Source organism: Vespa velutina, chromosome 1 (genome assembly GCF_912470025.1).
Source record: "Vespa velutina chromosome 1, iVesVel2.1, whole genome shotgun sequence".
In the NCBI taxonomy this organism is placed as follows: domain Eukaryota; kingdom Metazoa; phylum Arthropoda; class Insecta; order Hymenoptera; family Vespidae; genus Vespa; species Vespa velutina.
Genome location: NC_062188.1, coordinates 4,910,944 through 4,917,617, shown reverse-complemented (window position 1 = coordinate 4,917,617; position 6,674 = coordinate 4,910,944). Strand labels below are relative to the sequence as shown.

Genomic DNA, 6,674 nt, shown 5'->3' with positions numbered 1-6,674 from the left:
TTAATTAAAATTCGTTGGATTAAAACCGATCCTATATCGAGATTGGTATTAATTTCTTTTTTCTCTTTCTTTTTTCTGTTTCATAGTAGACACCGATTTTTTTACGTTTCTATCATTTTCTCATATAACGTTGGAAAATGATAGAAAGGGAGAAAGAGAGAGAGAGAGAGAGAGAGAGAGAGAGAGAGAGAGAGAGAGAGAGAGAGAGAGAGAGAGAGAGTAAGAAAGAATTTCACAATATCCGTCTTCGTGACAATTATATCCGTCTCCATTGCAATTGTATAGTTTGATTCGTATGTTCTACTGCAATTAGTAACGATTATCTTCGCGGTCGTCGCGTTTCACGGTGAATACCTACCGTCGATTACGAGTTCTCGAATGAAAGGATTAGAGAGAAAGAGAGAGAAAGAGAATGAGAGAGAGAAAGATATTTTTTTCAAGTAAGAGAGAAAATCGTACGTCCAATTTTTCTAATAACAGTCGATTAACAACGAAAGTTCTTTCTTGAAAATTTGTAGAAAATAATTTCTTCTAAGTTTTATCGAGGTCTCTTCTTTCATTATCTCCCATTATCATCTACTATTATTATGAGAAAAGTCATCCCTTAAACATATTATGAATAGATCAGGAAAATAGATGCAAAATTATGTATAGAACTAAGTAAACTATAATATCTAAGGAATGAATATTCTCAAAGGAAATCATATCTGTTATATATCCTCGATACTCGATAAGAATTAGTTGGAATAGAATTCTATTGCATGGTTCCTTGTCAAAGGTAACAAAAGCTTTTCTCTTAAAATATCTCTATTCTTTAGTCAAACGATCAATGATCAAAGGTATATTTAAATGAAACGATTCTTCGATCTCGATCAAATGTTTACTAATGAAAAAGAGAACATGAAACAAAGAAAAAGATTATAAAAAATAAGATATATATGTATATGTGTGTGTGTGTGTGTATGTATGTATGTATGTATGTATGTATGTGTGTATAAATATATTCCAGACATAATTGGATTTATACTAATACTAAATGTTGGATCTTGAAGAAATCTTATTAACTTGAATTTTAATTCATTCTAAACTATTCTTTAGTTAATCAAGGTTAAAGGAACATTTGACAAAAATACATTGATAGTGACTACAAGTCAAAGATAATCGAACTCAGTTATCTCATTCGTTCGTATTCCTAAGAGAAACAGAGAAAAAGAGAGGAGGAAGTAGAGAGAAAGAGAGAGAAAGAGAGAGAGAGAGAGAGAGAGAGAGAGAGAGAGAGAGAGAGACATTCCTCCCACTAGTTAACCATCAACCGTTCGTATCAATGAGCAACGATCGCGAACGTGAATAATTACGCAAAGAGGTTTGATGTCGAGAACGACGAGAGTGCTTTTATACGCCGCGAGCAGGCCACGTCATTTGTTTGTAAACAAACCACTCGAATCTGCAGTGGCGATCGAGTCGACTTCCAGCTGAGAGAGAGCTCGTTTCCCGAGAACGATATATACGTCCTGCTGCTTTTTCAATGTGTATGTAGTAAAAGTAACGACATTGCTCTCTCTCTCTCTCTCTCTCTCTCTGTCTGTCTGTCTGTCTATCTTTCTCTCTGTCTCTCTCTCTCCCCAAGGAATTATAACAAAAATATATGATTGATTTAAAACGATATAAACATTTGAAAGAACGAGAAATGTTTATTACGTTCGATCCTTTAAAATTCGAATATTACGATTTTCTCTACAGACGTACATACATACACAGCTATAGATATCTTCTTTTTCGTAGTAATGTATAATTTTTGTTTCTCTTTATTTTTTTTTCTTTTTTCTCTCTTTTTTTTTTTTTCTTTCTCGACTTCGATACTTCGTTATACAATCCTTATGTAATATATGGTTATTAAACGTAAAGAAAGATGTACAAAATATAAATAATGTCTTCTGCGTTGCAAAATTATTAATTATTATTTTTCATTAATTCGAGCATCCCCCTTTTTTTTCTGATCGTTCCACTTACGAAACAATCGCATTTTCTCTTCAACAAACATAGCTAAATGACATAGCGAATAAATATGTTTATATTTTGTGTTGGAAAATGATATAAAAGAGTATATAAACATTTTTTACATTTGTTATAAGTATAATAATAAGAGTAATAAAACAGTAAGATCGACTTTTGGTCCGCAGGCGGAAGTATTATAATGGAAGTAGCGCGAACCCTTTATGATTACTGACGTTTCTCTTTTAAACGAGGATCAGAGAAAGAAATAAAGAAACGAAGAGAAAGAGAGAGAGAGAGAGAGAGAGAGAGAGAGAGAGAGAGAGAGAGAAAGAGAGGAGGCGAATCGAGGTGTATGTATTATAGTAACATCGTTAGTATACAGGAAAGCGTCCAATATCAAGTTTTACACGGTCGATGATCGTGCCGAATCATGATTATGCTTGACGATGGTCGATGACAAGAATAAAACGTGCTTCCATGATATCCGATATCTTTCTCTTTCTCTTTCTCGTATTTGCCATAGCCTGATTTTACGATACAAGCTCTCTCGAGAATGCCAAGAAATAAATCGAACGTATCGAATCGATAAAAAAAAAATTTTACGAGCGTCGAAACGAAAGTGAAATTGATTTTCTTTTTTTTTTACGAATATTGTACATTCGATTTTATATATATATATATTATATATATATATATCTAGAGATCTTTCGTAATACGGACTACGACGCATCTTTAGGTATTTTGTAATATGTATAACAACGTTACATTACTATGCAAATCGTAATAACTAACGTCTCCAGTAGTCATTGATTTTTTTTCTTTCTACGTTGCAATAGTTTCGAGGGAAAGAACGGTGAAGGACTTGTGGATTGGTGGGAGTGGAACTCGATGGTAGAGGAACTCGTTGAGACCATTACCGAAAAAACTTCAAGGAAAGTTAACTAGTACTTCTGTTAAAACGTTTCGATGTTCGATAAGACGACTTCTCGTAGAAAGTTCATGGTTACTTTATATGCTGAGGAAAGATCGAAGCCCGTTTCCAGATACATATAGACATACAAACACACAGACACACTCTCTCTCTCTCTCTCTCTCTTTCTCTTTCTATGTACACATAAATATATCTTAAAAGAGATAAGTCAAAAAGTAAAGTTGATTACTCTCTTAAGGAAAAGTTTTCTATCTATTGAGAAAAGCGACTCGCAGTCTACACACTCTTTGGTAGTAAGATAAGAAATTTCTCATTTTCATTCTCTCTTTCTCTTGTCTCTTTGTTTTCGTTAAAAATAAAAAATTATATAAATACACACACACACATATATATATATATATATATATATATATATATATATATATATATTGATAATACATTGATATAACTCACCATTCGGGATCGCGTACGGGATACGTCGAAAGATAAGTTGTGTTTTACGAGGATGCTCTTCCTCTCCTCCTTTATCACGTACAATTACTCCACAAATTTCCGCCACTTTTGCCCTGGACTTCAACTGACTCACACCTGTTTCCAAATCGGCGTCCTCTCTTTCGATTCCTCCTCCTCCTCCTCCTCCTCCTCTTCCTCCTTCTCTTTCTCTTTCTTCTCTTCCGCTTTTTATTCTTTGTCTTCTTCTCGTTGTCGTTTGCTGTCTGTTTGATATCGAGTCGTCGACTTCCTCTTTCCCTCTCTTTCTCTTCTTCCCTTTCGAAGTTTCTCTATAGGTTTCCCGCGTGTGTAGCGTACCGGCCACGAGTGTGTTGATCAAAACCCCCTTTTAATTATCTTTATGAATATCCCACCCTTTTCGCACTCTTACAAATATATATATATATATATATATATATATATATATGTATATATATATGTATATATATGTATATTCGTAAATTGTCACCAAAAAATATATATTCGATTGCACACGTAAGAAAGAGAGAACGATAATAAATAAATATTAAAGAGAAAAAAAAAAAAAAGAAACAACAAAGAATTAACGATCAAGATTAATAAATAAATATGAGCGTGAGGAAATGGCGAAGAAAAGAAAAACAAAAACAAAAAAAAAGGACGCTTATACACGTTAGTAATATTAAATAAGAAAATAAAATCTATAGGAGGCTTCGAAACTTTTTCTTTCTGTCTCTTTCACTCGCGTTTTCGAAAAAGGGTCGTTTATATTTAGTTTGTACGAGATAACACGGAGCTCCCGTTCCGTACGGTGCGGGCGTCGAGTGGCGACTGTCGTTTCTTCCGCCGCTCGGCTCCTGACTCGTCCCTTTCCCCCCTCCCGAGCCACCTGCTCCCCCCTCCAGTCGACTCCTTGACCCCACCGACACACTACACTATTCCCTCTTACTCACTCTCTCTCTTTCTCTCTCTCTCTCTCTCTCTCTCTCGTCAACTGTCTCTCTGTCTATTTCTCTCTCACTCTCTCTTTCTCCTTCTTTCTCTATCTGACAGTTGCCGCCCTCCCTCGACGAAAATTTGTCCTATTACCGCACACATCGTCTCTCCTTCTTTCTCTTTCTCTTTGATCTTTCGGTGAATTTTGAAAAGACAATGATACTTTAAAGATTATGATCTTAAATTTATGATTACGAACGAGACAGGATATTTAATATACTCTCATTAATTAATTCATATCATGTGAAAATTGATATTGCATTGTAAATACTTTATATAAATATCATATTAATATTATATATAAATGTTAACAAAAATGCTATATATATATATATGTGTGTGTGTATTTATATAAATACTATGTAAATACAATATTAATAATTTAGAAATAAATGTATGATTATACAATAAATACAATATAAATATAGTATAAATATTACATAGATATTATATACATACTGTATCTATGAATATATGGGAAAATGTAATAAATTAAATGCAATAAATTAAATATTTAAACAAAAATAAATATTACAGTAAAATCGATAATAAATTTTCTTTTGTAATCGATGAGAGAGAAAGACGGAGAGAGTGAGAGAGAGAGAAAGAGAGAGAGAGAGAGAGAGAGGAAGAGAGAAAGAGAGATAAAGAGAGAGAGATAAAGAGAGAGAGAGAGAGAGAGAGAGAGAGAGAGAGAAAAAAGATTTCATTCGAATGGCAAACCGTTTTGCTCGCGGCACATATCCTCTCTCACACTCCTTTTTCTCTACCCACTCCTCGTGCGCTACTTACGCACGGCCGTGCGAAAAGCCGCACGAGCGCGCGCGTGCACGTGCGCATCGTCCCGTGCGTGGCGCGAATCGAGACCCCTACGGAATAAATCAAGCGAAGAAAACCTGCCGGAAGGTATTAGTGTTGGGGTCGAAACTCTGTCGAATGACGAACAAGAGAAAAAGAGAGAGAGAGAGAGAGAGGGAGATAGACAGAGAGACGGAGATAGGGTTAAGCCGTGGCCTCAGGCCATCCCTTATCGCGCATCCCTGAAACGTCCTGTAGTCCCGAGGGATCTTCGTGTTAGGATTTGTCGGGAACTCGACGAGAGCCGATCTCAAACGTTCGACCCTTATCAGTCCCTCTCGCTCGGGATCACGAGACTAGCTAATTGTGTTATCGCTACCGAACGGACTCTCTCTATCTCTCTCTTTCTCTTTCCCTCCTCTTTCTCTCTCTCTCTCCCTTTCTCTCACTCTGATTCTCTTTCACATACTCTCTCTCTTTCTCTCTTTTTCTCCTTTTCACAATTTTACAGAAAATCACGAAATTTTTTTATTTTCTTTCTTAATGATCCGTTTCTTTTCGTAAAATTCTACGGTATTGATAATCGAAAATTTCAATCTTGTCAATTTATATTTAAAACTTTTATATGGGATATTTGTTTTAGCTTAGATTTAGATATATGAAACTGTAATATCATGAGTCATAGCAGGTAAGTAGGTATTTGTTTATTCCGACTTTTACGAGATTATACTCATGAGTCATAATAATGGCGTGCGTCCTGATTAGTGTAAAATTAATACGTATCGTCAAATAAATATATATATACATATATATATATATATATCTTTCTTTTTTTAATTTATAAATTGAATGAACGTGAAATTAATTTGATTAATTACGTCATAATATCAATTTAGAGAATTGTTAAAAATATACAAGTAGATATATATGTATATTTATATAAAACTCATAAGAACACAGAGATTTTATTATTAACTTGTATGAAAATATACGGATCGTTCGAATCTCACACTCCGAAAATTCTCAACAAACTGGTCTGGTTTTACGAGGGCTTCATCAAAATATCGGTACATATTATCATAAACTCCGATCAGGCGAAATCGCCTTTGCGATCGAAGCCACGAAAGGTTGAATCTCGATCGTGTTCGATCTTGGCCCTCGGGTTCCGACGTGGACCAGTCCATTTATTATTCTATTAAATTCGTAGTTTCCCATCGGGGACCACCCCTGGCCTAAAGCTATCTCTCCTTTATGACTTAATGCGATATTCATATGAAGAGAGAGAGAGAGAGAGAGAAAGAGAGAGAGAGAGAGAGAGACGGCGGGAAATAAAGGGACCGACCTCTCTCCGTTAGCCATGCCAGCCGTATCGTAATTAACGTTGGGAGTTTCTCTCCTTCTCCCTCTCTTATCCTCTTCTTCCCTCTCTTCATCCTCTTCTTTATTTCTTTCTTTTTTTCTTTTCTTTTTCCCTTTGAAACTC

General features: G+C 35.2%; 1 protein-coding gene across 2 annotated transcripts in view; it reads right to left on the bottom strand.

The window, feature by feature from the left end:
• The window catches only part of LOC124955893 (eisosome protein SEG2-like), a 50,364-nt gene extending 46,148 nt beyond the window's left edge, over nucleotides 1–4,216 (bottom strand). Inside the window, exons 1-2 of one of the 2 annotated variants that reach the window (XM_047511128.1) lie at nucleotides 4,180–4,216; nucleotides 3,380–3,764 (exon numbers count right to left, since the gene is read on the bottom strand). The gene's annotated coding sequence lies outside the window, so the exon portion shown is untranslated. The remainder of the gene's footprint in view (nucleotides 1–3,379; nucleotides 3,765–4,179) is intronic. The other variant, XM_047511040.1, reaches the window with a different exon arrangement.
• Between the last annotated feature and the right edge of the window lie 2,458 nt (nucleotides 4,217–6,674).